Source organism: Prionailurus viverrinus, chromosome E2 (genome assembly GCF_022837055.1).
Source record: "Prionailurus viverrinus isolate Anna chromosome E2, UM_Priviv_1.0, whole genome shotgun sequence".
Taxonomy (NCBI): Eukaryota; Metazoa; Chordata; class Mammalia; order Carnivora; family Felidae; genus Prionailurus; species Prionailurus viverrinus.
This window is the reverse complement of record NC_062575.1, coordinates 27,258,243-27,267,019: the sequence shown is the minus strand read 5'-3', so window position 1 is coordinate 27,267,019 and position 8,777 is coordinate 27,258,243. Positions and strand designations below refer to the sequence as shown.

General features: G+C 34.8%; 1 pseudogene; it reads right to left on the bottom strand.

Moving 5' to 3' along the window:
- Positions 1-6,324: 6,324 nt before the first annotated feature.
- Positions 6,325-6,414, bottom strand: LOC125153845 (uncharacterized; annotated as a pseudogene).
- Positions 6,415-8,777: the final 2,363 nt, after the last annotated feature.

Here is an 8,777-nt window from a genome sequence, read left to right as displayed (position 1 = left end):
TTTCATTTATAACTTTAAAAGGGGTTTTTCTGAAGGCTTAAAAAATTTCCCAAGGTGGGAGTTTTAATATTCAGAGATGCAGCCTGCTTTTGGAAGCTGGATTCTTTGTTGCTGACAAAAATCAGAAAAGCTCTAGAGTTTGGGGGAAAGATTCTTATTTTTAAAATTGCTTCTGAAATCACTGCATTATTGTTAGGAAAATGTTCACTTTGTGGATAATGGGGACATAATTCCCATCCCCATGCCTGCCCTGCCCCAGGGACTCAGGGCTTCATGCTGCTTGATGCAGCAGTTATGGGCTCTGTGTATTGTCTCCTTGAACTGGGGTCAGACTTTCCAAAATCTCTCTTTCAGTTCAGCGGTTATCCTGTGTTTTTAAAAAATTTCCTCTGTAACACCCCAACCGCCTATTTTCCAAAGGGCAGAAATCAGACACATGGTGATCCCAGGTTATGTCTTTAATAGTGGGGAAGGCATGACACCAAGACCAAGATTATGGAAAGAGACCTCAAAGAAGTGCCTGAAACTTTTCTTCCATGGCTCCCATGGCCTAACGCAGGATTGCTTAAGCTTGATACTATTGACATTCTGTGCTGGATAATTCTCTGTTGTGGGAGGCTGTCCTGCCCCTTGAAGGATGTTTAGTGGCATCCCGTGCCTCCATGCACTAGATGTCAGTAGCATCCTCTCTGCCTCCAGTTGTGACAACCAAAAATTTCTCCAGTCATTGTTAAATGTCCCCTGGGTGGGGGAGAGGGAAGCAAAATCACCCTGAGTTAACAGCTGACATACTAGAGGCCTGGGCTTTAGGATCAGGCAGACCTTGGTAAAATGTGACTATTGTTTATCACCTGTGTGGCTTTAGGATTGTTAATTGATCTTTTAGGCCTCAGTAGCCATCTGTCAAATAGAGATGTGATTACCTACTTCATATGCTTGTTCTAAGGTTTAACAGAAACAGTGCCCATAATAGTACAGTGCCTGCTAAGGCTCTTTCTTTTTTGCCTCTTCTTTCTCCCTAGATCCCTAGGACCTTACTTCTCCATCAGCTTATGCTGGCCCTGGTCTTAGATTTTCATAGAATTCTGATTTTCTTATCAAGCGCTGATGTTGACTTGATTGGCCTGATTTCTGACGTGTGACCCAATGGCAATTCTTTCATTCTACATTGATAGGCTTTGGTGATGAGAAGGCCTGGGTAACTTTTGTGGGGTCATGCTTTAGTTCTCGGAACTACTATTTCAGTCTCTTTTAGCCATCTGAATTAAAAGGAGCAGGCACATGCATGAGAAGCATCAGGATGCATTTCAGGTTACCCTAGGAAAGAAATTTAGAACATCATGGTTAGAACCTGCTGGAGAGTATTATTGAGAGTTGGTAGGACTCACTTTTCTTGGAAATAGATTACAGATGGATACATAGCTCCGGCTTGAAGTTGTTTAGATACAGTTCTCTTTTTTTTCTAAATAAGAATTAAAATTATCTTCTAATATTACTAAGAGAAAATATGTTTAGAGTGAATTCTAAAAAGTACTAATATGTTTCACCACAAACTCAGTAACATTAGAACCTGGTATAGAAACTTACCCAAAGAACAGTGAAATTAGAATTGGAAGATAAACTTGAGGTCATCTGGCTCTATCTTTTCTGAAACTTAGACATCTGGCTTCTCCCCAGCATGTTTGGTTTTTGGCCATGCAGTCTGTCTTTCTTTCTTTCTTTCTTTCTTTCTTTCTTTCTTTCTTTCTTTCTTTCTTTCTTTCTTTCTCTTTCTTGCTTTCCTCCTTTCTTCTGAGAAAGAGAGGGAGAGAGCAGGGGTGGGCAAAGAGAGAGGTAGAGAGAATACCAAGCAGGCTCCATGCTGTCAGTGCAGAGCCTGATGCAGGGCTTGATTCCATAAATCATGAGATCATGACTTGATCCAAAATCAAGAGTCAGATGCTTAACTGACTGAGCTGCCCAGGTGCCCCTTTGCAGTCGTTTCTTGAATACCTTGAGAAATGGGGTTGTCACCTTGTTCTCAATTTGTTCTATATTGCATGTTTATGAGAAAATTATGCAATTGCAACATGAGTGCAAAATCTGCTTCTTAAAACCACCACCCACTTATCCTTGTTATGGTTTCTGAAACTACAGAAAACTAAGGAAGACAGAGAGACTATCATCTGTGACATACTTCTTTTCAACAAGTTCAAACGTTTTGTTTCTTTTCAATCATTTTCTATAGTAGGTATCACTCTTAGGATGTACTTCACTCCCCCAGATGTGGGCATTGTATTCCAGATGTCTAAGTGGTGCAGAACTTCATTTATCTAGCTTACTATCCAACAGTACAAGGTTGGCTCAATATGAGCCTATAGCTAAGTAAAACTTTTAGGTCTTAATTGAAGTTAATATGAGCTGATCTTTTGATAATGAAAGTGGAGGCACATTTTCTTTTGGATGCAATAAATTATTTTGGATTTTGAACCAAGATTTGGATTTGGGGTTTTGCTCTGTAACTTACTAGGGGGGTCCTTCTATTTTTTTGAAGATCAGTTTCTTAATCTGGTAGTAGGGGTAATGGTAAATATTTGAAGGGTTCCTGTAAGAATTAGAGAGAATTTTGTAGAGCATTTTCCAGCTAGTAAGTACTCTATGTATTGTAGATATTTTCTTTATAATTTCAAGAGTTTAAAAATTTCTGTGGTTTGTTTTAATCATTTGTTACTACATGACAATAACATTTTCCATTAAAATTTTTTACTATTTACATATGGTAAAATCCACTTTTTATAATATTACAGTTCTGTGTTGACAAATGTATGTAGTTGTAACCACTACTACAACCAAGATATAAAACAGTTTAATCACCCCCTCCCCCAATTCCCTTGTGCTCCTTTTTGTCAATCCCTTTCTCTATTGGCAACAATTCATCTGTTTTCTGTCCCTACAATGTTTTTGTAAGAATACTAAATAAATGGAATCTTATAGTATGTAATAATCTGGCTCTGGCTTCTTTCCCTTAGCATAATGCATTTCAGATAAGTCCACATTATTGCATGTATCAGTTCTTTTTAAAAAATTGCTGAGCAGTGTGTCATTGTGTGGAATATGAGTTTGTTCAGCCATTCCTCAGTCGAGGGACATTTGGGTTGGGCAGAGATGATGAAAACTGATGCAAATGTGTACAGGTTTTTGTGTGAACATAGGTTTTCATTTCACTTATGTAAATAACTACAAGTGGGATTGCTGTGTTGTCTGATAGCATATCTATGTATCTCTCTATGTCTATTTCTATCTCTATCTCTATAAGAAACTGCTGAACTGTTTTCCAAACTGGCAGTCCCATTTGAAATTTTTGCCAGCAATATATGACAGTTCTAGTTGCTATACATTCTTACCAACTCTTGGTATTGTTAGTTTTTTTTTTTTTATTTTTTAAATTTTTTAGCCGTTCTAATGGGTGTAGGTTAGTATCTCATTATAGTTTTGATTTGCATTTAATGATCAATAATGTTAAGAATATTTGCATGTGATTTTTATTTGGTCTGTGCATTTTCTTTGCTGAAGTGTCTGCTAAAATCTTTTTCCCATTTCTTTTCATGTTCTGTTTGTTTTCTTATTACATTTGGAAGATTCTTTGTGAATTCTGAATACAAGTTCTCTGTCAGATATGTGATTTGAAAATATTTTCTCCCAGCCTATGGGTCTTTTTACTCCCTTAATCTTGTTGAAGAGCAGAAGTTCTTAACTTTGATAAAATAAAATTTATTGATTTGTTCTTTTGTGGATAGGGCATTTGGTATCATATCTAAGAAATCTTTGCTTAACTCTAGGTCACACAGATTTTTCTTCTATGTTTTCTAGACATTTTATAGTTTTGTATTTTATATTAAGGCCTATGATCCAATTTGAGTTAATTTTTGTATAAGGAGCAATGAATGGATCTAGGTTCTTTTTTTTGTATTGATACCTATTTTTTATATCAACCAATTGTTGTAATGACTATGATTTCTCCATTGACTTACCTTTGCACCTTTGTCTAAAAGCAATGGACTACATATGCAAAGTATATTTCTGGACTTTTTATTCTTTTCCATTGATCTATGTATCTATTCTTTTTCTTCAGTATCACATTGTCTTGACTATTGTAGCTTTACAGTGATCTTGAAACCAAGTAATATGAGTCCCACTTTGTTCTTATTTTCAAAAATTGTTGTAGCTATTCTGATACCTTTGTATTTACATCCAATTTAACGAATCAGCTTTTATAAAAGTTTCTCATTGGATTTTTATTGTGTTGAATCTATACATCTGTTTGGGAAAGATGACTTCTTAACAATATTGAATCTTCCAATCTGTTTACATGGTGTATGTATCCATTTATCCAGATATTTTTGATTTATTTAATCAATGTTTTGTATTTTTCAGCATATATTTAGTTAATAAATTTTATCTTTAAGTATCTTTTCTGTGATTGTAAATGATTTTTTTGCAAAATTAAATGTTCAGTACTGCTAAAACATAGTAATGCAATCAATATTTGTATGTTGACTTTGTATCATGTAACCCTGATAAATTCACTTATTCTATTAATTTTTTTTATTTTACAAATTCTTGGACTTATCTATGTAAACAGCTTTGTCATCTGTGAAAAAGAATTCTATTTTGTCCTTTCCAGTCTGTATTCTTATTAATTTTTCTTGTCTTATTACATTGGCTGGGATTTTCAGTACAATGTTGAATTGGAGTGGTAAAAAATGTTTTTTGAAGGTGGCACAGCCAGTTGAATATCTGGCTGTTGATTCTGGCTCAGGTCATGGTCTCACAGTTGTGAGATCACACCCCATGTCTGGGTCTGTGCTGACAGAGAGGTTCTGTCTCTTTCTGTCTCTCTGCCCCTTCCCTGCTTGCACACCCTCTCTCCCTTTCTCTCATAAATAAATAAATAAACATTAAAAAATTAAAAACAGGGGCGCCTGGGTGGCTTGGTCTGTTAAGCATCCGACTTGGGCTCAGGTCATGATCTCACGGTCCGTGAGTTCGAGCCCCGTGTCGGGCTCTGTGCTGACAGCTCAGAGCCTGGAGCCTGTTTCAGATTCTGTGTCTCCCTCTCTCTCTGCCCCTCCCCTGTTCATGCTCTGTCTCTCTCTGTCTCAAAAATAAATAAAAACGTTAAAAAAATTAAAAAAAAATTAAAAACAGTTTTGAATTTTGATCTAATCTCTGTTATCCTTTCTTCTGTTTGCTTGGAATTTAATTTCCTTTCTTTTTTCTCTCTTTCTTTCTTTCTTTCTTTCTTTCTTTCTTTTTTGCTAGATGGAAGCTGAAGTCATTGATTTGAGACTTTTTTGTTTGTTTTTGGCAATATGGGTGTTCTATGGTATAGATTTTCTTCTGAGTATTTCTTTAACTGTATCTCACAAATATTGGTATTGCATTTTAATTTTAATTTAGCTCAAAATATATTCTAATTTTTTCTTTGACCCACAAATTATTTAGGATTGTGTTATTTTCTCAACATTGGAGAATTTTCCAAACATCTTTCTGGTAGTGATTTGTCTTTCATTTACATTATGGTTAGAAAAAATATTTTATATAATATCAACCCTTTAAAATTTGTTAGTATATACTGTTTTGTAGCCTAGAATATGATTTATCTTTGTGAATGTTTTATGTGATTTATCTTTGTGAATGTTTTATGTATACTTAAAAGGAATGTGTATCTACTGTGGTTGGGTGGAGTGTTCTATAAGTGTCAATTATATCGTGTTGGTTGATTGTATTGTGCAGGTCTTCTATATATTTATTAATTTTCTGTCTACCTATTCTTTTAATTACTGAGAGAAGAGTATTGAAATGCACAATTATAAATAGTGGAGTTTTCTCCTTTTGTCTTCTAGTTCTGTCATATTTTCCTTCATGTGTTTCAAAGCTGTGTTAAGTGCATACACATTCAGCATTGTGAGGTCTTCTTGCAGAATTGATTCTTTTACAATTATGTGGTGGCCTTTTAATATCTGGGAGTATCTTTTGTTTTGAAGGGTATAATCTTTATATAGAAACTCAAGCTTTCTTTTGATTATTATTTCATGATATATATTTTATCCTTTTTAAAATATTTAATCTGCCTGTATCTTTATATGTGTAGTTGGTTTCTTATACATGGCATATTGTTGGTTTTTGCTTTTTAATCCCAAATTATGGTTTGTTTTATAATTTATAAGTTTAGACTATTTGCTTTAATGTAGTTACTTATGTGGTTGCATTAAAATCTACCATATTGCTAGTTTTCTATTCTATCTGTTCATTGTTTCTTTGTCTTTTATTTTTCTGGCTTCTTTTGGGTTAATTATTTTTTTTTTTCCAGTTGTCTACACTATTGGTGTATTGTTACTACACTTGATCTTAGCCAAAAGGCCGAGAAGCGATTTATTGGTGTATTGTTTATACCTTTAAAAATAATTTTAAGTGACTGCCCTAGAGTCTACAGTGTACATGCTATGGACTGAGTGCTCTCCTTCCCTCATATTGTTATCTTGAAGCCCTAACATCCAGTATGGTGGTATACAGAGATGGATCCTTTGGGAGGCAATTAGGGTTAGGTGAGGCCAAGAGGGTGAGGCACTGATCTGATAAGATTAGTGTCTTTATAATAAGAGACACTAGAGAGCTCATTTCTCGCTCTCTGCCATGTGAGAACACAGTAACTATCTACTCTGGGAAGAGAGTCCTCACCAGAAATCAAATTGGGCAGCACCTTGATCTTGGACTTCAGAGCCTCTAGAACTGTGAGAAATACGTTTCTGTTGTTTAAGCCAACAGGTCTATGTGGTATTTTGTTTTGGCAGAATGAAAAGACTAGTGCAATGTCTTTAATTAATCAGAATCCACTTTTAAGTAATATTATACTGCTTCATGTGTAATATAAAATCTTTCAGTATTATATTCCCAAACCTTCTTTCCATTCTTTGTATTATTGTTGTCAAATGTTACTTTGACATGCTATTATATATTGCTATTATTTTTGCTTTAAGCAGTTGGTGTTCATTTAGAGCAATTAAATAAAAAAATCTTATATTTACTTTTATTCATTCAGTATCCAGGACTCTTCATTTCTTTGTGTAGATCCAAGTTTATGTCTGGTGTCATATTCTTTTTGCTTGAGTAACTTCCTTTAAAATTTCTTATTGTGCAGATCTGCTGATAATAATTTTTTTCCCCCTTGGAAAGCCTTTTTTTCCCCTTCATTTTTGAAAGATATTTTCACTGGATGTAGAATTCTGGGTTGGTGGTTTTCCCCAAGTGCCTTTAAAAATCTTGCTGTATTGTCTTCTGTCTTACATTGTTTTTTGACAGGAAGTTTGCTCTAATTCTCATTTTTGGTCCTCCCTATGTAATGTGTCTTTCCCTTGTATCTGCCTTCTAATATTTGCTCTATGTCTTTCCTTTTCAGAAGTTTGAATATGATATATATAGATATACTTGGTGCTTGGCTTAGTATTTATTCTGCCAAACCAGAGGTGTCCATCATTAATTTTGGAATATTCTTTATCATTAATTCTTTGAGTATTTTTTTCTTCCTATTCTTTCTTTCTTCTCCTAGAAAAGAAGTGGAATATTTTTCTGGGATTTCATTGACAGTATTATTAGATCATTTGGGATTTTTTGTTCCACAGCTCTTGAGTACCCCAGTCCTATTTTTCCTCTTTGTATTGACCTATATTGAAATTCACTGACATTTTTCTTTAGTTATATCACATTTAGTGATTAGCTTGTTGAAGGCATTCTTCATCTCTATTTCTGTGATCCTCATTTCTAACATTTCCATCTAACTCTTTCTTATAATTTCTGTCTTTCTGTTGAAATCACGATCTTGCATGCTATCCACTTTTCCCACTATAGCTTTTAACATATTAATCGTAATTATTTAAACTTTCCTTTTAGTTTTAACATCAGTGTCATATATGAGTCTGATTCTGATTATTATGTCTCTTGATAGTGGTTTTTTTTCCTTCCATCCTTTTTTTTTTTTGTATGCCTAGTAGTTTTTGGCTGAAAGCCAGACATTTTTAGGACTTGTAGAAACTTAAGGAAAGACTTTTCATATTTGGAGATTGACCTACCTTTTCTTTTGCTAGATCTTTAGTAAAGTGATTGATTCAGTCTAGTCAGGAGTTAAGTTGGGTTTAGGATTTATTTTTTTCTGTGGTTACCTTCTATTTGCTAGGGCTACCATAACAATGTACCACAAACTGCATGGCTTGAGCAAGAAATTTATTGTCTCACAAGTCTGGAGGCTAGAAGTCCTGGTGTTGTAAGTGTTGGTTCCTCCTGAGGGCTGTGAGGGGAGGTTCTGCCCCAGACCTTTCTCTTCGTCTTGTACATGGCCATCTTCTCTAATGTGCCACATCTCATCTTCTTCTTTATGAATGTCTGTCTCTGTGCCCAGATTTCTCCTTTTATAAGAACACTAGTCATATTGGATTAGGGTTCACTCCAAGGACCTGATTTTAACTTGACTAGCTCTGTTAAAACAAAGCTCTATCTCCAAACAAAGGTATATTCTGAAGTACTGAGGCTTAGGATTCTGAGTTATATTTTTAGGGGGAAACAATTCAACCTGTAACATCCTCATCATAGGTTTCACATTCCTCTAGCTTTTCTTTGTATTTAAGGTAGTGGCTGATTTGTCAGAGGGTTTTTCTTAATATGTGCTCCACCATCAGCTTTAGGTCTTTTCTGTTGTCTCTCTCCAGTAATAGATTACTATTATTACTTGATGCTTGTTAGCC